Source organism: Harpia harpyja, chromosome 15 (assembly GCF_026419915.1).
Source record: "Harpia harpyja isolate bHarHar1 chromosome 15, bHarHar1 primary haplotype, whole genome shotgun sequence".
In the NCBI taxonomy this organism is placed as follows: domain Eukaryota; kingdom Metazoa; phylum Chordata; class Aves; order Accipitriformes; family Accipitridae; genus Harpia; species Harpia harpyja.
In genome coordinates, this window is record NC_068954.1 from 15,708,795 (window position 1) to 15,733,732 (window position 24,938).

At 43.7% G+C, this 24,938-nt stretch overlaps 1 long non-coding RNA gene across 1 annotated transcript; it reads right to left on the reverse strand.

Annotated features, from left to right (window-relative positions):
- Positions 1–388: 388 nt before the first annotated feature.
- LOC128152251 (uncharacterized) lies at positions 389–17,346 on the reverse strand. The gene is made up of 3 exons (XR_008238567.1): positions 17,096–17,346; positions 16,608–16,795; positions 389–498 (listed from the first exon to the last, which is right to left on the reverse strand). It is a non-coding gene; the product is annotated as an uncharacterized LOC128152251 (long non-coding RNA).
- Positions 17,347–24,938: the final 7,592 nt, after the last annotated feature.

A 24,938-nucleotide genomic window follows, 5' to 3' on the forward strand; every position in this document is an offset into this window, starting at 1 on the left:
CAGGAGAAGACTCCTGAGCCAATCCTTTGTTGAATACTGAGGAAATCATTGCCATATGTGAGCATTTTTTAGTGGTGCCTTCTGACAAAAATACATATTTTCCATTCTTTATTGAGCTGTTTATCTAGACTAGAATTATGATAAACTTCTCAAATGGTTTATTTTCCCAAGATTCATATGGAACAAATTAAAAATGAGTTTCCATAACAAAAATTACTTAGTAGTAGAGCTATGAGATCTCCCTCTCCTCCTCTCAGACGAGCTTCACAGCCAGACAGATGTGAACGGCCGCATTTGTGGCTTTCTGGCACTCAGCTGCACGTGCTGGCCAGGCAGTCCCACTCCTCCATGAGGATGCACAAGGCCAGACGCTGCCATTGAGAGGCTCCGAACCACCACTGCAGTGTGGTGAATCCAGCAGGATCCCATATATTCACTTTTTCCATTCCTTTTAAGGTGGTTTACTCCTCAGTGAACAAGGGAATCTGGAGCTGAATCCTAAAAAAGACACTGAAGGCTGGGGAAAGGCATTTGCTTTGTATCTACAAGCCTATATCATCTTAGTCGGAGTACTTGAGTACAAGGACTAGAGATAATGCAATTGACTTCTAAGAAAATTTTTGGCTAAATAACATATGATATGAACATACATAGCAGGTCCATTTGTGCTTCAACTTGGTGTCTATCCTTTCATCCCAGCTAAGGCTGCCTGATATTTCTTTCTGTATAACCATGTTTTCATTTGAAGCTTGGAGAAACTTTCTGAGATTTCACACTTGTCAACTTTCATGCTACTTTATTTTTTTTAAATTGATAAGACCTTTTCAAAAACAAAAAGCAGAAGAAAAAAACAAAAACTGCTAAATGACGTTTTAAAAAATGTGGTTGCAAAGCTTTGGAACTCTGTGTTTTGCAGGAACTCTGTGTGGAGGAAAAGTGCAGCTTTTGTTAAGGATAAACCTTATTTATTCATTTTTATTCCCTGTGAAATACATCCACATCCCAAAAATGTACAAGTCTTTGACAAGTAGTAGTTTACACATACTTCATAAAGACTTGCCAGAGTTTAATAGCTGAAATCCCCAGGCAGTCTGTCTTCACTGAGCATGTCCCAGCTCCTTACAAGCTCTGTATGTGGCTGAATCGTATGTGCTCCACAGCTACTGGAAAATAAAGTTTAAAAAAAAGTATTTTGCAGCATAGGGCTATAGGAAAGAAATCAGTTTTCCTCTGTAGTGGCTGTGCCCACATGTCCTGAACTGGAGCAGTCCTGGGCACTGGATGTAGCACCAGGGAGCTGGTCTCTCTTGCACTCTCAGTCCACCTGCTGCTGAACCAGAGCATCTCAGAGAAGGGAACTATCTACCTCCTGTTGGACGAGGACAAGAGGTAGATCAAAGGCTGTCAGGAAAAGGAAGTATGTAGGAAAAGGTAGATTTTTCTGAAGGAGAACACTAGGTCTAGATGTTATTATGGAATAGAGACTGGGACTAAACCAGGGGAATCATAGAATCATGGAGTGGTTTGGGTTGGAAGGGACCTTTAAAGGCCATCTAGTCCGATCCCCCTGCAGTGAGCAGGGACATCTTCAACTAGAACAGGTTGCCCAGAGCCCCGTCCAACCTGACCTTGAATGTTTCCAGGGATGGGGCATCTACCACCTCTCTGGGCAACCTGTTCCAGTGTTTCACCACCCTCATCGTAAAAAATTTCTTCCTTATATCTAGTCTAAATCTACCCTCTTTTAGTTTAAAAGCCACTACCCCTTGTCCTGTTGCTACAGGCCCTACTAAAAAGTCTGTCCCCAAGTCTGTCTGGGAAGGACCCAGCACACCAGGAAACCTGGAAGAGGAATGGGGGGTAGAGCCTGGGAACAGCAAGATGTGCCATAGGTCCAAGCAGTGGGCATGGCCATGCTGAGGGAAGAGGTGGGACTGTGTGTGTGGAAAGAAACTATGCTCGGGAGTGCACAAGGAATGGGATGAGGACCCCACAGGCAGAGACTGAGTGTTAGTGCAGGGGAATAACACTGACAGAAAGAAGTTTGAGGGCTGACCAAGACTGACTGAAGATTTGGTGGCAGAAAAGGAGTTTTGGAAGAGCAAAAGAGTGAGAATGGGATAAGAATCCCTAAATGGGGCATACCTGGATTTTCTGAGATTTCTGTGGTGGTTAGGGAAGAGCTAGGCATGGGACTGGGATGGGACTGGAACAAGAACAGGCAGCTCAAGAGTTCTGCTTAAGGGGCAAAAAAGCTGAAAACAACCTTCCTCAGAGCTGCAAACAAAGCCCAAAATCTTTCAGCTCAGTCCTTTCCCTGACTATGTGTCCTACGCCCTGCTAGTGTACATGTGCAAAATCTGCAGCATCCCTCTTATATCAAGCAGCCAAGCTCTGCCAGATGCAGTACTGCAGATGAGCAATGACGTGTCTGCGTGGGACAGCACAAGGGAATTGCTGGGAGGAGAAGGTCAGCTCCAACCTGTTTAAAGTCAACAAAAGCTGATATTATTTAGTTCTCAAAAGTGAGGAAAACATCATGAGATTGGCAAGCTAGATGGTCCTCCATTGGTTGTAGTGCACAGTCTGTATCCCCACCTCTCCTAGGATACTTCTGCCCTGTCCTGAGTTATTTTCAGAACCCAAGAGATTTGGAGGTGCCGCAGGCCTTGTAAGGTAATTATTTCCAAGGTCCTAACATGGTCCCTACTGGATGAGGGGACTCAGCTCCCTAGTATGGAGGACAAAGGACAAAGCAGGTGGGCCAGAAAGCATTTGGTTGTAATAGGGAGATCCATGAAGGAACTGAAATCCGTATCTGGGCAGTAGGAAGATCAGAGTATAATTTCCACTTGTTCATGACTGGAAATAACAACCCTGGTTTAAATGATTTGCACAGCTCCTCATATGATCTCTGTGTCAGAGGCGGGGATGAAATCCAGTTCTCCTGAGTGACATTCATCTACCTCAGCCACCAGACAACCCGCTTTCTCCCTCCTGTCCCCCGCCTCATTCATTTCACATCTTCCAACTTGTGCAACAAATGACTCAGGGGACTTAACAGACAACAGATGCCTTTACAGCACAATTCTGATTCATCCCCTGGCAGAGTGGGAAAAATCATATGTGACTATTTAATTCAAGACTGTAACCTAAGAAAGTGAATGAAAAACCACAAATAATATTAATTCTGGTATTTTGTTAATTTTTAAATCTTTGCATCTGCAACCCTAGAAATGTTCTTTTAAGAGTTGTTACATATTGGGTGGGGGGTTTTGTTTTATTTTGTTTTCGAGTACAACCTAGTTTAGACTGCACCACATAGAATCGACTTTATAATCTCAGGGCAACAAGAGCACAGAGATCCACTTGGATTTATCTTTTCTGATTCACTACAGTAAAAAACCTGAAACTACTAATTTACTGTAGTCCTATCCAAAAAGATAGTCATATCCAAGCAGAAAGATACCCAAAAGACCTAGATTAATTTATACTTCTGTATGTACTTGATCTGCTTGTACTACTTCTGTATGTACAATTGCATCTCTTTCTGACAGGTGCTTTTACAGGAACCCTAATCCTTGAGGATTTTGGAGGTCTGCAGTCTGGCCTGGTGGCAAATGTGATGGAACAGTTCTGCTACTACAAACGTTCAAAATAGGGTAGGTTTGTTATGCAAAGCATACACACACGCTGGTTAAAATGCCCCAAATGAGTCACATGTTTTCATTATCCATTCCACTAGGCTGCAAACATTTGCCATGGAAGATAATAACGCAATAGATTCCCAGCAGAAAAGTTCTCTGCAAAGGAAGAAAAACAAAGTTCTCTGCAGAGTACATCACACCAAAGCTGTCAGCTATGCAAGGTTTCATAGAACTGGCACATTCAGATCAGATGAGTGTTCATTTTCATACACTTCTAATCCTCTTTTGTTCTCGTGGGTTACTATTTGACAGGGATTCTGCATTCTCATTATCTTCTCTTCCACACTCACAATACCCTCCAGAGAGATGCAGAGCGTCTGGATAGCAATAGAAAGTAACCTCAGCAGACATTTCCTTCCTGACTACAGATATACTCACTGGATTTGATGAGCTACAAAGTATCAGTGACAAGGTTATGATTTCTAAGCAAATCCTTAAAATGTTTCTAATTTAGAGACTATCTCCTCATACTACCATTGATTCTTCAAGCACTTGTCCCTAGAAAATTCTTCATAAAATAAATATGAAAGACATTGAAATATTGTGCCCTACATGGTAGGGCTAGGCTTCTTGAAGCTTCTTGAACTGCTAGTTGCTGAAGAATTGGAGACAGGGAAAGGACTATGCTGACAAGATCTGCCTCAACTTTAGCTAGTGGCTCCCACCCTGTGCCTGACCTACTGAGACAGTGGCTGGTTTGGATGCAGAGTCCCATCAGCCAGTTCACAGAGCCAAGTTCATAGCACAATAAGCAAGTGAGTTTCCTCAGACTGTATGATTTTGTCCACTCTGATTATGAAGGGGACAGAGGAGTTATTCCTACCATTATTCATCTTAATTTGATTTGCCAGTTTTATGTGTTCCTAGTAGTAAACAGAGAGGGAACGGCATTCATCTAGAAGACCGTTCAAAGCAGAAAGCTGTCTTACATACTCTGAGATAAGATGTGTATCGCCCTTCATAGCAATGCTTGAGACCCAAGTGCCTGATGCAATGGTACAGCCAGTAGGCTCAGAGCTTGGAGAAAGCTTGTGAACTCGCCTGCCTGAGTTTCCCTGGTGGAGAACCTGCCAGCTCTCGCCAAACAAGTTGACACAGGCGCGTGCAGATTGGGCTCACGTGTCAGCTCACGCCCTGAGCTCATCTGACAATGCTAAAGGTGGCTTGTGAGCATCTGAGTCAGGCTTCACCTCTGAATCACCTTCTGGAAAGCTTTTCTTACCACTGAGAAGAAAAAGAGGTTGAGACATTTCCCAAGTAAATCACACTTGACTTTGTCACTACCCCCTCCCTTCCACTCACTCTTATTTACAAGTCAAGCATGCTTTTAGCACACAAACCAAGCCAGAGAAGTTCAGATCCAGATATCCTCAAGGCTGCTAAACAAAGGTTTGAGCTTCAACATCTCCTTAAGTATCAATTGATGGGTCTTCAAACTCAAATAGATTTTTTTTTGTCTATCATGCAGTGTTTTATTAACTCCAGCAAACTGCTATATTTGCTATTAGTTGTTTAGTTCTGCTGGAAATATGCATCCATTGCCATAAATACGATGCAGTTAAAAAAGGACCATCTTCTCATACATATTCTCCTCATTACAGAAAATGAAATAACAAGGAAACATCAAGTCAAGAGTGGAAAGGGATTAGGTTAAAATTTCTATCAAATCTTCAGCATGATTTTCACCAACTCTTACATTTCTACTTTGTAGGCACATAGTGTATAGTACATGAAGTGCAAATGTCATCAACCTACTGTTTACAGTCTTTCTAACCTGAATGGTTAATAAGTTTAACACATTCATTTTTCAGTACAAATTAAGCCTGTCAGAATGACTCACACTTCTATATAAAGGAAGTTCTAAACATATTTAAGGGGAAATTTAGCTGTCAAAGTCAGTTAGTTTGTTGAAGTAAGAGGAATCCCATGTTTCTTTGTAACCTTTCAGAGAACACGGTATTTGGCAGATGCAGACCTGTGCAAGATAAGTGGGTTTTAAACTTGTTTGTGTATGTATGTGTGTGTGAAAGAGAGCAATTACAGACTCTGGAGAGCAATTCTGGAGAAGTTGAAGACATACTCCTTTGTCCTTTATTACTAGCTAGGGCCTTTCCATAAGTTAAGTTAGCGAGGTCTGAGGAAGGGCTTGCATGCCTATTTTTTCCCCCCAATTATATAGGTTGATATACTGAAAGACATTACTCTCCCTACAAATCTTGCCTTGCTGGTGTCCTCAGTTACAACACTACTGCTTGTTGCACTTCAAGATCATCTTTCATCGTTAGTTTCTGAAATGTCTTATATAAATATTGGTGCTCAGAATGATCTTTTCCTGAAAAAAACATCTAGCAAAGCAAAGATCTTGTAAGTTAAACATGGCTGAAAGCCAAACAATTCTACTTCATAATTTCTCCAACCAAAAGGGGGGAAATTTAGAGCAATGCAGAAGTTCTTCATCAATTTTGTTGGTCAGCTAGCTAAGAACCTAATTTTCTATTCAGACATTGTTTCAGTGAAAATATTCTGAGCAGCTCTTAATGAGTCCCCTCCTCTCATTGTAGGTGAAAGGAGATCTTAGAAAGGTGCGATGATGTGCCAAGAACAAAGAGCAAGCTAGTTGCTTCTCCTGCCGTTAGTATACCCCATATCCCATAAAGAGACATGGGGACACTTCCCATGTCTCTTTGAGCTCACTATGCTGCCTTCAGTCCCTCGTTTCCCTGTTCAGACCTGGAGGTCCACACACTGGATGAATTGTTACCTAAAAAGCATGCCAGTAAATGCCAGCATGTCTGTCTCCAAAGCACAGGACCCTGTACAAAACCAAAATCCACAGCTTGAAATCCTGTCAGAAAGTAAGCACATCATTTGAACCATAAGTGCAGAAGACCTGCAAAAGCCCTGGGCCAAAAAGAAAAAGAAGCAAGAGGAGGTCTAAGTCTGGAGCATGGTGGTGAAAGCACTCAGCCGGGAGAAGGAGGATGCTGGTAAGGCAAGGATGACTTATTACTGGAGAGGTAAGGGGAAAGGGACCAATATCCTTGCTGATCTACAACGGGCAATGCTCCTTCATTCTGGAGGGGGTGACAAGGAGGGTCCCAAGATCCTTCTCCCAAACTCCACTCCTCGACTGCAGCCTACCTCCCTGAACTGAGGTTATTAAAACAAAATCTGAGAAATACAGGAAGCCTGAGGTATCTGGGAAGAACTGTCGTCTACTTTCTAAAGACAGGCTGCCCTCACCCCCAGGTTTTATACATAAGCTTCTTCAATTTACTGCCCTTTTAGGAAGCCCAGGCATGCTCCTTAGGCAACCTGGATCACACAAAACAGTTGGAGCCTTTCCCTAGATGCCTAGAAAACTTAACCAGTGAAGGAATAGTTCATGCTAAGCATGGGCCTTGTTATTTGCATTCTTGGTCTTTAAACACCCATAAGCCATCTGAGTCCTCCCTTAGTAGCCTGTACCTTTTGTGGATTTCAGCCCTTGTTTAACCATTAATGCAACATGTCCCAGCACACAGCTGGAGTTGCAGAGGGATGTCACTCTTTGACTTTTCCTTCTTTTCAGCACTCCTTTCAAAGAACAGAAAATTTTAAACAAAAAATTTCTTCACTTGAGGATCATGAGAAGATCACCTTTTAATCCAATAGAGGATTAAAGTAAGATGCATGTGAGGAGGCCAATTAACTAAGTTGCTAAGGATCAAAGGAAGTTTTAACATGCCACTGTACACTTTATCTGTGGGCAGGTAATGCTGAATTTACCTACTATGGGAATTCTTGCATTTTTAATGGCACGTTTGAACTCTCCACTTTGCTTCAGAAGACACTAAGTTAGATGGTGTCCTGAGATGGGTGGGCACAACATCCTTATACAAGGATAATTTTCACTTAAACATGGAGCCCACTTTCAAGCCCACTTTTCTTTAAACTCTCTATTTCTTCTAACTGAGAGTGTTAATAAGCCAATAGGACATGAACAACAGGTCGTGAGAGATTGCCATTACCTAATCAAAAGAAGAATTGCCTTTCCGAAAGATTATACTTAGTTCTTTTTTTGGGGAAGGCAAAGGAAGCTCAGCATCAGCTGAACTGTTTCAGGTCAGGCCAGTCACCATGGCAACAAATTTTTCTGGTATTAGAAGGTATCACTTGGGAAGTGTGGTTAGTATAATAGCATCATGGATCATTTTCATATATTCACTTTATGCTTAGGGCTTAAAGGAACTATGTCCTTTTCTTCTGAAAAAGACTGTGACATAATGTGCAACATACAGATCGTAGGTGCAAAAAAATTTTGCGTATCAAAGAAATCAGGCGATCTCAGCCAAATACAGGCCTTGAAAATTTTGGCTGGCAGAAACCCAGATTTAGCTACCCAGTAACCTGATTGACACACATAGCTGTCCTAGACCCTTTTTTCCCCATTGACTACAGTATAAGAGTATTTGTCTGCTATTTAGCTGTAATTAGACGCACAGATGCAGAATATTTCTGAGCAGCAGCATATTACCTTGAATAGTGACTATACTTGAATTGTTTCGTTTCTTGTCACGTTAGATTGAGCTGTATTTAAAATATGCTGGTTTTGCGGTTTTCCTTTTAACGGTAAGGATAAATATGTAATTTGACTACACTCAGGGATTTTCAGTCTGTAATGTCATTCTTTTCAGTTTTTTCCTCTCTGGAAGTAGGCATGTAGCTTCTAAAAGTGCTTGAAGAGAGCTGCTTAATGATATGGTGGATTCTTAAATTAAGTCTTTTGGAGGATTTGCTCTGATGACATGAGAGGTGCTGGATTTGGTGCAGATGATATAGGGATGAAATCTGATGTGTACAAGGCAGAAGGTCAGACACACCTATAAACTGCAATAAAAGTATTGAAGATTCTTCCTTGTCAACTAAACAAGTTCAAAATTCATGACTGGACCAAAAAGGCCAGTTACCTCAACTTCACTGATTCAATCTAAACATTACACTTCAGGATAAAGCAATGTACCACAAATATATAACTATGTATCTTACACTTTTTTATACAGGGGAATAAAGAAAACTTTTCACCGGCTACCCTATCGTGAGGAAGGATGAGGCAAATTCTGATTTCTCTTTCATCCATGTAAGCCCTGAGCTGTCAAGTGAAACTCCTCAGGATTTACAAGCTGGTAAAATGAGCTCAGGATACAGCCCAGTATATTGCATGAGGTAATGCTCACCCATATAGCTGGCTGGAGAGTTTCCTTATGGACCAGGGAAGAACTGCTTAGTCTGTGCAGGAATCACCGGGTGATTCCTCCGCAGCCTCTGTTCTGCATGAGGTCAGACTAGATAATCAGAGTGCTCCCTTTTGGCCTTGAAATCTATGAATCTATTAAATGAAAACAAATGTTACAATTAATCAAGCTGCTTTTCCCCGCTCTAACCCACAGGGTTAGTCATAAAAAACTGGCCTCTCAGAACATGGCTATTTTGACTGTTGTTTGGTGCAACACTGCCATGAATTAAAGGTACAAAAGGTGTCAATCTTTCAGGTTCGTTTTTGCATCAGTTACCTGCTGTAACTGAAACCCTGAAATCCTTACTCGGTTCTGGTTTAGCTGAAGCTTGAATCGAGTTAGACCTTTGGAAGGTCTGAATAAGTAATTTCAGGGACTAGATTCAGTAAGTGTTATCAGACTGGTAACACACAGCTGTGGTGGAGACATGTAAGTGTCTGTCAGCTGCAGCCTGCAACAGTAGGATGCTGAATAATAACAAAGGGCACACGTCACACGTGGGCAGAATTTAACCTCCTAAAATGGAAACCCTGTTGCATCATCCTTGTGTAGAGGATTGAATTATTATAATTGTGTAAGTGTAAACAGGATACATGTCATATATTTTTATCTGGATCCTGCACTCATATATTTGGCATGGCCATAAGCCATGTCCAATGCGTGCTGCAAAACCTGAGACCCATCTGTGGGAACATAAAGCACACAAAAATAGAGATGCTTCCATCTCACAGTAAAAATACATCTTAACGATCCTACCCAATGATTATCCTGAAAAGCTATCCTGAAAATAACTATTCTCAGTCATATTAGTTGCTCAGTGTAATAGTTCAACTTCCTTCTGTGAATAAAAAAATAGGAATTGTTAAATCTATCTATCTGAGATGTTAAGTAATTTGCCAACAGTTGAAACCAAACAAAACGTACAAGCTGCAAGATAGACACACTTTGGTTACAAACTGTGATCTTCTTTATCACATAAAGCCTTGGAAAATGGGATTTATGAAGCTGAAGTTTTGCTGTATGTAATGTAGGTTGTTTATTGTGCTTGATACAATGATCTGAGTAAAGATCTTTGCACTGAGGATAATCTTTCCAAAAAATTTTTCAAGGCTTATTTTCCAGACAAGATATAGAGTGAAAATACATTCTTCCTCCTTTTTTCCCCTCATACTTATGTATCTACCAGCCTGTAATATTTTGAATCACCGTAATGGAGTAAGAGATTAGAAACTTTCAGTTATTATGAGAAAGAAATAGAAAACAGCAGTCATAAAGTTGGTTGAATATGAAAAAAATATGCATTATTTCATGTTTAAATGTATTACAGTTAAATTTTGCTGTCAGTCTTTGGGTTTAGGCATGTGAATTACCAAACATGCTGGTAGAATATGACCTGACAATTCACTGGGGTGAGTCTGAAATGGCAACATCTCCTGTGATTATCAAAACTAGGAATGACTGATAAAGGCTTTCCTACCAGATTAAATAAAACCTTCTAATATGACTATCAAGTAAATGAACATACCATTATATGAACAATTCAGAGAATTTTAGCATTTGTATTGAAGTGACTTCACATATTGCATCCTATGATCTGTGACAAAAGGCAGTGCTTTGGTGTCCACCTGTAGCTGTAATGCAATTGTTTTAGGTGTCATAGGATGTCTGAGACATCCGCATTGGGCTGGCAGAGATGACCTGCCTCTTCTGAAGATACAGCTGGAGGCCAGCCACGATACTCCAGAACATCTACCATGGCACCAGATATCAAAGCTTAGTCAGCTGAATCAAGCCTGAGGCATCCAAGTTCGCACTGTATTAGCAGAGATCTACTTGATACAGTCACCAGAGTCTGGAGGGTGTCTCGACTTGTCTGATTGTAGACAGATAGTGGCTAAGCAGCCAAATCACTCTCTGGGTTTCAGTGACTGCACTAACTAGATCTCCACTGACCATAACAGAAGTCTAGATACCTAGTTTACATGTAGATGGGTATACATGGGCACGTGGAGTCTTAAACTCAAATGGATTCCCAACCGTAGGGCTCAATACAGCTGCCCAAAACATTTAGTGTCATTTCAAATACCCAGGGCATCACTCATGGCATCTAATTGCTTTTCAAGAAAGGCAGAGGTCTACTGTATGTCTTGCATTACACCTGCCATGGTTATGGGGATGTTTCAGACACATTTTGGCATATTAATTGCCACTAAGAACATAAATTCAGGCAACAGACCTAAGTCCATAATGCCTTGCCTTCCTTCCATAACACCTTCAGCAACTGCTGATGCATTCCAGATTGCAAAGACTACAGCCCCTAATAAAGACTAAGCATGCTTAAGGTAACATTATATGCAGAATTGGGCAATTAATTAACCAACTGCTCATCCAGTCTGGGTGTTGGGAAAAACTCAACTCACTAGAGTCTTTAGCCGATGGCAATCACCATCTTCCCTGTCTCATCATCCATCACCACACTCATTTAGTGGTATTTTAAATCTTTCCTGTCCACGACTGCATTGACAAAATAGATTGTCAGGGGCAACCAACCTCAGACTGCCCAGAAGAGGGTCAAATTAATAACTGGGAGGGGGTGCTCCGAAATTGTGAAGGGCAATCAGAATTAATGCTTGAGAGGAAATAAAACCAAGCAGATGAAAACCAAGAAACTGGAAACTGGGACTTCCCTGAGGGATGACGAAAACACTTTAGAATAATGGCCCAATTATTTAATTCTGAATTTCAGTGAAAATCCTATAAAAGTACTTAAAACACCCCCATTAGCACTAAATGAGCTCATCTTGATTAATGTTGTTAAAACAATTGCCAAAGGGTTTAGTAATGATTAAGTCTTTTATCTCAGGTGATAAATTCTTAACATTCTAGCTACATTAGGATAAAGCATAAAAATAAAAGTTTATTTTAATTTTATTTTTTCTAATTTATTATCTTCTTTCTTCACCCCTCAATCAGACCCAGCAACATGTGCACATTTCCACCCTAATCTTAGTATTGCACAGGAAAATTATGCAGTAATTTTCCCACTGTTTCAGCTGGGTACTTAGGTGCTTCAACCTGTTCTTCCCACTAAGTTTGGGCACTATTCAAGGCACCAAATTACAAGATTAATCTCTCTAACGACTCTTAACAGTTAACAGCATGGGATGGGCTCAGTCAGATAGACCGACCCGCTGTCTGACTGCATCTGTCTCTTTGTACTGATCTGCCTTAGACATCTTCATCAAATGCCTACATTTAGGTAGATGAATCCCAGTCTTCAAATCCTGCATAGGCATGCAATTAGAGTAAGAATCCAAGCCCAGCTAAAGCCATTAAAAAGACCCCTGTTGACTTCAATGCTGAATTTGCCTAGACTTACTGTACTGGTAATCGAGAATCATGTTTGATATTTTTCACATCCATCCCAGTGTCCTGGCCTTTCCCTCTCAGGGGCTTCAGAAGAACAAAACTGAAACAAAGTATGGGTTTTGCCTGTGGCACACACATGAAGGAGCCAGGACACAGGAGTCCTGCACCACCCAGGAGCAAGCCATCTCACATCTGGAAAAGATGCATCTTTGCCCACCTCCATCCCCACTGGGACAGCAGGGAGAGAAGCTGAGGACACAGCCACGGTGCTGCCTTCCTCTGCCAGCACTGGTTATGGGCCATGGCAGAGAAAGCCATGCTGTCTTTCCAAGGTAGCTCTGCTGCCACTGTGGATCATGACAGCCAGGGAAACTACAGCTGCACTGTCTACAGGAGCTGAGTCACTCTCAAATAACTCTTCATTGCTCAGAACCTTGGTATATAAGTGCCATTTGCAGAGAACAAAATATGGTGGAAGTTTTTATTTGCATGGGTCAAACCTCAGAGTGCACAGCAAATCACCTTCTTTGAAGAACTTCAGAAGTTCTAGGGTTTTTTCCTCATGTATGTGTGCGCATGTGCTAAATCCCTTCCTTCCCTCCATCCCAGTGATGCGTGCCTATAGATGTCATTCTACTGATGTCAGGTAACTCTTCTGCTCTTCTTCAGGTTCAAATGGTGGGGTGTGCATGTCAGAATACCTTGAGAAGACCTTTAGAGTCCTTACTTACTTTCCTGAAGTTTCTTTGACATGTCAGCAGGTATATTCCTTCAGTCAGGGCTGAGAGCAAACTGTGACTCATGAGTACTCAGCCCGTGTTGCACCAAGAATGGTAGGAGGCTGCTTTTCCTTATCTTCTCTGTTACAGGCTCTTCTGGCTGCATCAGGGCACGCTGAGCTTTGCTCTTGGACAGACAGATAAGGGAGATTTGGGAGGCTTTCTTCTCCTGTGCAGTCAGATGAGCTGTAGTCCTTATCACTGACTATTTATACAAATATCTGTGAAAGCCCTTGGAGACAGGTGCAGACAGCACCATTGCCCATCTTACTGGTCTTTGTATACATGGCATCTCTTCCTCATAGGTACTGGGAGTGTGGTGCCTATGGGGCAAGGAGATCTGAAGATCTCCTGTCCTCAGGTAGACACAATGGAGAGAGCTATAGGCAACCCATGAAAAGCAGACACAGTGGACTTAAAGCCACCAGCTGCAAACCCAGCATCCTGCATGAGCACGTGCAGCCTCTGGTGAAGCCTGCATGACCACAGCTGGGCTGTTCCAGCTGGTCAAGGCACAACTGCCTGGACCTCTGTCACACCTCTGCAGCGCACTGCAGACCTAGCGTCACGCTACATAGTGCCTCCAGCTCTTCATCCAAAGCCCTGTAGACATCAGTACTTACTTGTGTTTTTCACAAGTGGCACACGGGGAAACCCACCGTGGATGGATACAGCAATACACAGGGTGAGGGTCCTGCTAGCAACTCCCTTCAGTGACACTGAGAAATGCTGAAGTGGGAAGAAAAAGGTTGCTTCAATCTCGTTAAGTCTCTTGGCCAACCTGCTTCCACATACTGTTATCAAGTTGTTAGAGATGCTGACAAAGATCTCGCTTGATCTGAAGTGACCTTTGCTCAAAGAAGGTTTTTTGATGCTATTTGTGTGCCTATATATGGAACAGCTCTTGGTCTGTACAAAGGGAAGTGACAAAGAAACCTGAGCCTGTAAATGCAGACCTGGGAAATAATAACACCAAGGGACTTCATGAAAAAAAATAAACCCAAAGAAGTTTTAATTACTTTCTCTGACTTGAGTACTTTTTTAAAAAGTTACTCAGAAGTTGTGCAAAACCTCTGGTTTTCCACTTCCTGACATTTCTTCGACAACTTGAAAGATCTGATGGATTCTGTGGAAATGTATAAAGCATGAAATGTCCTCAAGTTTCACAGATCTTTTCCTTTCAACCCACATTTTGCAACGTGTAGCCATTATTGGATAGCAGTTTGCAATTTGCTTGTCTTCACCAAAGCTTTTGCAAAAATGTCCTTATTTGCTGCTGCTGAAAAACCCCCTTGAAGTTTCAGCAGTTTCTCTCTACATGCCAATGAACTGGCAGCAACATGTGCTTTCTTGCAGCTTTCTGGAAAATATATCCTACTCTAGTTCACAAACTCTGACTCCTAAGGACTCATTTGGCCTCTGAATTTATTTCTCTCTGGCTTTATTTAGTCTCTTACTGAAGTCCAGACACTTTCTCACTCAGAATTTACTTTCCATCTTGCCCCTCTCCCCCTTCTCCAGTTTCTCCTGCTCAAGGATACTTTTCTTCTATCCAAAATGAAGACTCCCAGTCCTACAGGTGAACCCCGTACAGCCCACAGGAGCCCATCCAGCCGCATCCATTCTAGCAATTAAGTAGAGCCAGGACACAACCGCAGGTCCCCACCATCTGAACCGGAGAACGGTTACAGCAGTGCCGGGACCATTTCTGACCCGGGCCAGCCAGCGTCCTCCAACCAGTTCCTGAGCACAGCTAGGGAGTTCACACAGTGCAGGGCCTGGACTAGACCAGGCACTATTCCCTAGCCAGGTTAGATGCAGCCACCCTGTTTTGAAGGCAAAGAGACTTTAACAGTACAGACGTTGCCAGATGGCTTCAGGGACAGAGAAGGAGACCTCAACAGATGTACTCTCAGGGTCCCAGCAGTGCCTTCTCCATCTGTGCAAACAAAAGCAGGCGTACTGGAGGCTGTTAACCTGTCCTGACCACTGAATGTGTCTCCATCCTTTGGAAGGACGTGTGCCCACATGAGCCTGTGAACAGGCCCATGAACACTGTTTGCAAATGCAGGTGTTCCTCTTTCGATTTCACTCTGGCGTGGGTTTTCCCAAACCCTCCTCCCCATCCAGACACTCTCCAAGCCAACAAAATACCCTTCAGTGTGGCTGGCTGGATTGTGCCAAGTAACTATTGCTACTCAGGTGCTGGTAAATTCCCATTGAGAAGTAATGCTGAATTTGGCTGTAGGTGTTTTTCCCCAATTAAAACTAGCAGGTCTGTGCTTTCTGTATGGGGGGAAGGGAGTGTGAAAAAAATAGAAGAGCCCCATTCAATTGCACAAGCTTCATGAGCAATTAGTAACTCAGAGGGGAAAGAAAGCGTGAACCAAATCATAGGAAATGGCAACAGAGCTGCAAAGATGACATCATAGTTTACCGGAATTATTTAAACATCTTAGACATATGTGCAAAGCTCAATGGAGAACTCCAGTGCTACATGCCAGTGAAAATCAGCTTTACATTCAGGATCGAGTCAAATATCCTTCTGACTTCATACTGGAGTGCTTTACTCATCTTTTTATACATGGCATCTAAATAAAGCCTCTGTCACAATTAGCTGTGCTGAAACAACCTTGGGTACCACATGATGATGCATATGCTTTAGCTGATGTGCATCCGGAGAGAAAGCTAACCAGAACCACAGGATATTTCAGACCTCGGCGGGGAGGGAAGTGAGCAACTCTGCTGTGGAAAGTAGCTGGAAGTCATCCAGCTTCCCCAGGCCAGTCAGTCATGAATATCCTGCTTTGGCCACAGAGGGGTTGTGGAGGAAGCAGGCTCACAACAATCGGGAAAGGTTTGTAACCACAGGAGTCAAATGAATGAAGCCAAGAGGCCGCCAAGTGATGCAATTCATGGAAAAAAAAAAAAAGGGGGGGGGAACCAAACCAAAACTCCTCAGCTCCTACACAGGAGCATTCATCATTCACTGTGACCTTCCAGGAATGTGCTGACAGACACAAAGCGTTTTGTGTGACATTGTGCCAGTGAACTGGAATGACTGCTGCTCGCAGCATTGTTTCCTAACAGCAGGGCACCATCTTCTGGAGGCTGCAAAGACTGTCCCCGGAGCGGGGGAGAGTGATGCACCATCCCTTTGAAAGCAATTTAGGATCTAAAATCTAAAAAAACCCCAAACCCCCAAACCTCCAGTGTTCAGACCTCATATTAAAACCAGCCGCTGCCTCAATTAGGCACAGGCGCCTGAGTGCCCATAGAGGGCTGCTGGAAGGGAGCGGGGGTGCTGTGCTGGGACGGGATGGAGCTGGGGAACACCTCTCAAAAACCTCCTCATCTGCAGGGGTGGCCACCAGCAGATACCGTTGTGCAGCTCATCGGCATGGCACAGCCACCGCGGGACAGACAGAGAAGGAAAAAAAGGGTGTATTAGAAAGAGAACAAAGTACATTTCTTACCTTTGTTGGGCTTTCCCATACTTTCCAGGCATGAAGTACCTCTGTGTATTTGTTGGCCCAAAGGAGGATCAGTTCGATCCACCACCTCCAGGTTTGCTGCCTTTGCTGCTGCTATGACACCTGTGGTGCTGGCAGCAGTAAACTGGTATCTCCTTAAGCCACCAGGATCTGATATCAATTATTTCTTCCTAGAAAATTTCAGAGTAAAATACACTTTAATTTTAGGTGCATTTTATGAAGGAAAAAAAAAAATGAGGCTTATATACTGAATACAGGCATATCTGGTGACTTAAACTGAAATTTATAAGAGAAATTAGAGGCATTAGGACACCATTTCCCACTGACATGTCCATTAGGCTCTTTAGGCTGTTTTGGCTATGCCACACTTTATTTCTGCTTCCAGAGGTGTGCAGTGCTGTGTCCCCACCTGAGAAAAACCCCAGTCCCCACAAGCCCACAGACACACACTGCTCCCCGGTCGCGGTTACCTGTCGGGAAAGGGGGAAACCCAGAGCTGCAACGTCCCGCAGGGCTGCGACATCCCGCAGGGCTGTGGGGCGAGGGCAGCAAGAGGAGGAGGAGCAGCCAGCCGAGCTGCCAGCTTGGCAAGCAGCCACTTTACCAGTTTTTCACATGGATGGAAAAGACTGCTGAAGGCTCAGGGAAGGGACAGGTAGGGTGACTGAAATTTCCCTGAATTTTTAATGTAGGAAAACCCTTAGGGTGGCCCCAGCATGGCCCTATGCCATAAAGACACAAGCAGCGCTGTACACAGCATTGAGAGATACAGGCACTGGTGTAAAACCTGTAGCCAAGTAAATATGAAAACATCTTCTGTGAGTGTCAGTCTACACCAAGAACTTCAGCTCCCAGAGTCCCAGTCTGCTAGGAACAGGAATATTCAGAAATGCTACCAAAACCACTCTGCCAGCAAAAGTGGTACAGGAGGGGACATGGTTGGGGTGGCAAGCATTTTCCCTTCAGCTGCACTTTTGCTGGGGACTTTCCTGCCCTGGGTGCTGCCAGTGGGGCTGTAGCAGCATGGTGTTTACAGGCTCTGCTTCCTTACAAGCAGAAGATGTGGCCTTGGAGGTTTAGAGGTCATATCGAGCCATGCTTAGTGCAGATGACAGTGTCTCATTCTTCAGAAACACCTCCAGGGCCCCGTTCATTTCCTTCTAAGTGCGGTAAACTTTATTCCCTGGTGATGAGCCAGGCAACAGATTGCCAGTTTGGTTATGCCTCCAATGTCATCTCTCAGACCCTCTTTGTAGAGTTCATTGTCCTCCCTTTTCTACCCAGTCCAGACACTAAGTCAGTACATTGTACTTTTGCCTGAGTACGTAGAGTGGATTTTATTCTCCCCTGTGCAATACTGTTGTCCAAACTCTTAGACTCATTGAAAAAAAATAAAAAAATCATCTGCTCCATTTCATACCTGCAAAACTCATAAGTCCCAAGCCGTTTGATGTCTGACATACACATTTTGCTATTCTGCTCTTATTAAAACAGAAGTCACATATTTTAGCTGAAGGACAATGCCATAGGTACCATGAACAGAAGTGTCTAGGCATCTGGGTCAAGGTGCTCACCATCAGCTGAAGGGTGGCTGGGCAGCCAGAAGGTTTGCCCACCCTCCTTTTCTATTACCTTTCCTGCAACCCTTCCAGCACAACACATCATGCGAAGGGAGAGGGAGAAGAAGCAGTAATGCAGGGGCATGTGGCGTTAGGCTGCCCTCGGCACTGTGCTGTCTGTTTTGCCGAGAACTTTGGCTGCCAGGCTGGCAATTCAGAGGATGCAGGACAGCAGAAAAGAGGCTATCACGCTGCAACTCTGGATGGTGCAGCCCTCGCTGAACAACGGGTCTGGCTGCTCTTGGCCAGACCTTGTGCCTGAGCGGACCTGGGGCTCAGCAGCCTCACAGTCGGGAGGAGAGGAGTGGAGCCTGCCCAACAGGAGGAACAGATGTGGGTGGCGAGGTCCTGGAGATCCCGGCCATGGCTGGGGTTGCACACTGGGGGATTCCCATGCGTCTTGCTGGATTTCAATACAGCAGACTGGAACAGGCTTATCTGAACAAGAAGAAATAAAATGAACAGTTACAATAAAAGGTACAAGGAGCTGCTGGCTCCACTGTGTCCTCCACAGAGACAGTGGGTCACCTGGCCAAAACCAGGGAGAGGACATGGTCTGCTGATATGAAGACAGAGACTGGGAAGATAAGGAGCCAGTACGGGAATGAGTGTAGGATTACAGTCCAGGCTTAGAGACGTAGGATGTGGGGAAACAGTTGGAGGAAATAATAGATGCTACAACCCTTTAATAAAAAGAGAGTGGAAGATGCCAAGATAAACTTACTCTTCTGTCCTTGCCCGCAGCTAAATTTTCAGGGCCATCCAGGTGATGAAATGATCAGTCAGGCAGAGATAAAGGATTCACAGCGCCTCTGTGTAGCACTGTTGCTGTAAAACTGGGTGCTCCGTGATGTCCAGTGTGCTTTAGGCAAGCATTCGGGTTTCTCACTTCAAAACCAAACACACTGCTTCGTTTCTCACAGTCCAGCTGCAGCCCTCGGTCTCCCACCGCTGCCGTTGGCTGCGGTCACAAGGCTGTTCCCATGCCCCTCGCTAGCTTGCTTCTTGGCATCCACTTCTGGGAACAGCCATCCGTGTGCCCCGTGTATCTGGGAGCATGTGATCCTGGGCAAGTGCCTTATACCCTGCATGCCACGGATCAGACTTGCTGGGAACAGTTCCCAGGGACTTCCTCAGTAATTGCCCAGTGGTCTCTTAGAGTGTTTATTAGAAAATGGGGAGACAATCAAAGCAAACCTGTAGGGAAGCATAAAAAGATCAGATCTAATCTAAGCTGTGGGTAACAGCCTGGCTAGACAAAGTAAAAGCTTCCAGTTACAATTCATTTAAGAGACTAACTTCCTCCTATTCTGCGCCTGATGCAATAGCAGATTTTTATGAGATAATCAGCCAGAGCTCTCCAGTTATCTAAGGGAAGGCTTCACCTCCCAGTGAGCAATGAAATACTAAGCCCACCTGGTGTCAAATGGCATAATTTAAGCGGTGGTAGTTCGCACCAGTTGATATCAAAGAAAGATCTGACTCGGTACCTGCAAAGGCAATGTTAGTGAAAGGTAGTATCTATCTGTCCACTACATAACTGTGGGTTGTGGCAGCACGGCACCGGAAAGTCTATGAAATAAAGAGTATCGTCAGCTTGCGTGGGACTTTCACCGCCAGGTATCCCAAGTCTTTCATGCTTGCTAAGCCCCGTGAATCATTCCTCCCTATATAAAGACCACAGAGTTGTGTCCATCTTTGTAAAACCAAGGCTGAATTCACACAACCGCTTTACACTGTTTTATGCTGAAGGTCTAGAAAACTGACACAAAGCTCTTTAAAAACAAGGGTATGGATATTACAATTTATCAGAAAAGCAGGGCTACCACACTGTAGTAAGGAAATGAACACAATGTTTTCTTTATCATAAAATCAAAGCATATTGCATTCAATAATTGCCAATTTCTTCCTTCTAATTCCACGCATGTTGGGACATGGAAAATTGGGTATGGAGAGGCTTTTAAGGAGGAAATTGCATCTTAAATTTTTTAATATATTTCCATAACTTCCAAGCTTTTCAAGAGTTCCTGATGAATTAGAGGATCTCGGTCCTGAGAGCTGAATTTAAACGACCATAAAAGGACTTAAATTTCAGATGATGGGTGCTCAGCCATTCTGAAATTCAGGCGTTATTACAATGTTTCCAGTTAGGCACCCAAAGTCATTAGTCACTTCTGAAAACCTTGGCATAGAGTAAAAGAGAAAATCTCCAACTGAGCTAACATCCTTCATGTACAGTCTCGTAAAACAAAAACTAGAAAAAATGTCCTAAAGCCCATAAGTGAGTCAATCTAATTCATTGTGACTGTGGTAAGCTGTAAATTATTTTTATTTAATAATAGCTAATACCTGGCTTTTATACAGTTGGGGGTTTTTGTTGGTTTTTTTTATCAGTGGGCTATAAATGTATTATAATCTTTAAATGCAGCATTGTGGAGCCATTAGTACAAGAATTTAGTCAGTGTAGACAGACCATCATAGCAAAAGAATCCGGCTAAACAAAATACACACCAAAGTATTTGTTCCTTAGAAGACAATGGGAAATTTTAAGGAGGCAAAAATTCTGATGCCTTTCTCACATATCATTCTTGAGAATGCATTTCTCAGTCAGATCAAAGACAGTTGTGTTATTATTTCTTTCTCTGTTTTCTTTTCATTCCTCCTACCAAGCCAAAGGGAAGGAGGTTGTATCGCGAATCCCAGCATCAGGTTTTCTACCCTGTCCTCCAGAGCAAAAAGGCAGGAGGTTGCACCGTGGTTGCAGGGTGTCTCCCAGGACTGCTTGCAGAGCGGTTGTTTAGGCGTTTACCCAAGGCTGTACCTGAAACAGCCTCCTGGCCCATACGCCACAGGAATTGACTCAACAGTCAAGGGGCCAAAATCATCCCCAGCACCACTCTCAGCCTGGGGTATTTAAATATCCCGGGATACTTACAGGGGTGCCAGTAGTTTGGCTGCAGGAGCAGACTCATTCAGGACATGCCAGCATCGTGTTCCTGCTGGCCAGGTTTCTTTTACCACGGAGAAAGCCGCTGCCAGACCAGCTACCATGTGCCTGCATGGACCTGATCAAGCAGAGGAGCCATTTGGCAGATGGGTCTGGCTTGTTCAAATTCAAAAGTTTCAACCTTGTATGGCCAGCAAGCACCAGCGCTGGGCTGTGATGCAGAAAAGCCAAAGCGGTGGCGGTTGCCCAAGCAGGGCCACGTTACATCCAGCGCAGCAGGTCTGCGCCAGATCCATCACCCTGGGCCTTCGATAAGCCCCAAACTGAGCCTAGGCTGTGCTGAGCTCTACTTCTCTCACCGTAACATTTTTGCTGTCTGGGGCCAAGTTTCCTGAACGCTCTTACACGGGGTTGAAAGTATGCGCAAAGCCAGGCTAGAGCTGCAAATGGAGCCAGTCATCTGGCTCCTATGTGAGGCCTTATAAAGGTCACTTTATAAATATTTTTGTAAGTGATGCTATACAGCTTTTCTGCACAAACCCCTTGCATCATTACTCCTAGCAAAAACCGGTTGCGGGACTGGGTAGGCTGAGGGCTGATTTAAGTGGGGCAGCTCCAGCAGTTTTCAAGAGGTTAATAACTAATGTCCTTGCGAAATCTTTGCAGACAGCCTTGGTGCCATGAGCAGCTGTCGTTTTGTTCCTGCCACAACCCTACAGCCGAGCCTCCTGACAACAGAGAAGCAGATGAGCACACAGGCAGGATCAGGCCCAATGCAACGCCATCTCACAGCCCGTCTGAAATAGAAACAGATCCTGACACTGGCACGCAAAACAGGCAGCTCTTAAGGAAGGTAAGAATAAAACATCTAAGAAGAGAGCACAATTTGAAATGCAAGCACAAGTCTCCAGGAAAGAAGGAGGGAGAGGTGGATGCAAAAGAAGAGAGAAATAAGTAATAGGCATTAATCCATCCAAAACACCAAAGCAAATATCCTGGATAGATGCAGTCAATACAATTTTCTGGATATTCTCTTTCCAGCCCAATCTTAGAAGTCTGTGGTTATGTGTTAGTTTTATATATTCATTTAACAGTCAGACCAACCCTCTGCCTCATTTTTACCTAGTTTTAGAAGGTGGAGTTTTATTTGCTTTGCAAATAAGATTTTCTTTGAATGTAAAATGATTCCAGATAAAAAAACCAAGCCCACACATGACAAATTGTCACATAAAAACTTTAAAAAGCATTTTAAAGAGTTAAGGACTACAATAGTCTTGTATAGCCCATCATTAAAATAAATATTTGTTTCATCCCTAAGTGCAAAATATGAAATAGTCACATATGACAAAATATTTCACAAAAAAAGGAAGATAAAAATTATCCCACTCCTGAAAATAGGCAATGGTTTTATCTGACTTATGTGCTTACACTTCCTGAATTTAATAAGTGTTTGCTTACCACTATGGAAAGTCATGCATGTGGTTATTACTAATACATATCAATCAGTTTCACAGGTAAATCAGCAGGTAGCTACTTTGACCAGACATCTGAAATTTTCCTTTTTTTTAATTAAGAATTGCAATCAGAGCATTATTTTCAGGAATAGTTATTGCTATTATCTGCAGTATTCCCCACTGAACACTCTCTTCACAGGCAATGTTTAGAAATTTACATTAGCCCAAACTCTACCTCCATGTTTGTCACTGGTACATTTTGGAAATGTTATCCCTGGGTAAACACCCATCTTGCTGCATTTTAATGAATGGTGTGAGCCCTTCTGATTTGCATAATAGCCGATGTTTTCAAATCCAGCTGGAGCTAAGACCATATTATCCCCTTTCACAAGAGTACCTGGATAGCAGTGACCTGGACACCTCACCGTTGCCATTATTCAGCGGATGTCATAAGTGCTCAGAGCTTCTGAAAACCAGCCTGCACTTAATAGGTAGCTAAAAATATATAGGCACAGGCTTGCTTATGAGCTGGAGCCCTTTAGTCTCCCCACCCTGCCTACAGACCGGTACCCCCAGCTATTTCATTTTCTTCTCGGTGATAGAGGTTTGGAAGTGCTCTAATACGGAACCGCATCACTGTCACTTAGCAACCTTTGCTGTGTTCCCTAAATGAAGTGTTTTATTGAGGAATTCATGTAAGTTCGGCATTTATAACCAAATCAAAGGCTTTTCCCCCCGTCACCGGATAATTAAAGTATAATAATTAAAGTTTAAAACAAACCTGCGAGGGCTGTTTCTCACTGATAGAAAAAGAAACTAGGAAAAACCGATCTAAGGTTCTGCTGCTAGTTACTGAGATTACATTTTCCTAATTTTTAACCTCTTGCCTGCTTGTTGTGAAAGGACATTGTCGAGCTGGGGGGCTCGCTGGGAGCGACCACCTTGGAAATTCCCTCTTGCCAGAGCCTCCATCAAGTCTTTCTACACTCATAATTTAGTACAGTAAGAACAACTTTAGTGGGAGATGTGATTGTTTCCTGACTTATTTATATCAGTGTAACTTTTAGGTTGGATGAATTTCAGCATTATGGTTTATTCTCCTTTTTAATGTAAATTATAATAATAAAGTATCGTCAAGTATACACGAGAAAATGTGAAGCAGCTTAACTGCATGAGAGGCTTGTTCAGGTTTAACAATACACATATGGGTAAGGCAGCAATATTTTTTGCATATACCAAGCCAGTCACTATTTAAAAATATGGCCCAGTAGCCCTGAATGACTGAAAATGCCTGTAAGTGCATGCTCCTCTGCTGAGCAGACTGTGGGTGATGGTCATCTCTCTGCACCTCTTGGCCCTCTCCACCAGCAGCCAGCCCACCCTCGGCTGCCTCTCCCTTGGTCCACCTTGGCTGGTGGAGACGGTTCGGGCTGGGGAGGGAAACCGAGGCAGGGCTGCACGTGGCTGGAGACACCTCGTACCGTGGGTCGGGCAGCAAGGAGGGCCTCGAGAGGACCACGGGTGCTGGCTATACGGCCCAGGACGTTGGTGCTCGGGTCCATCGGCAAGGCGCAGGAGGCAGCTGGGACTGAAAGCCAAGAGCTGGCTAAGCCGGCTGCGCGGGTACAAGCTCTGCGCAGCCCTCCTCGCAGGAGGGGGTCCCCATCCCCGGCTGAGGACTTCCCCCCGAGCGGCCCCGGGAGGCAGCGAGCAGGAGACACAGGTGTGTCGGGCTCTTCGAGTGATTTTTTTCCCACAAGACAGCACTAAAAAAGGAAATGAGAAGCGGCCTGCTTCATGGCTGAGATTCGCTCTGGAGGGCTGCTTCTCGCCTGCCGCCCTCCTCCTATGTTGCAACACAGGAAATTTGCTTCTGCTAACACCTGGTGTTGTTTCAAACAGCCAGATGGTCCTAACCTCAGTCTCCTGTAATTGATGGCCTACTTGTCTAACCCTGTAACTATCTCTCACTTTAGACACAGATGCTGCATCTCTCTAAATACTGTTCCACATTAAAACATCCTACCTTCCTGTTTCGCATATCAATCAATGCAGCAATTCTTACAGAAACCAGCAATGGCCTGTGTAAACCAGGAGACAGTGAGTGTAAGCAAGCAGAGATAAAATTATGCAGGCTTAAATTACAAATTGGATGTGCGGTTGAAGGATTTAGACTCGCATTGCAAAATTAGCTGGGACATAACCGGCAAGCAAACAAACATTACGCAGTGACCCCAAGAACAGATCTCCTAGATGTTTGGACTTAGCCCACAAAAGCCAGGATGCCCTATTA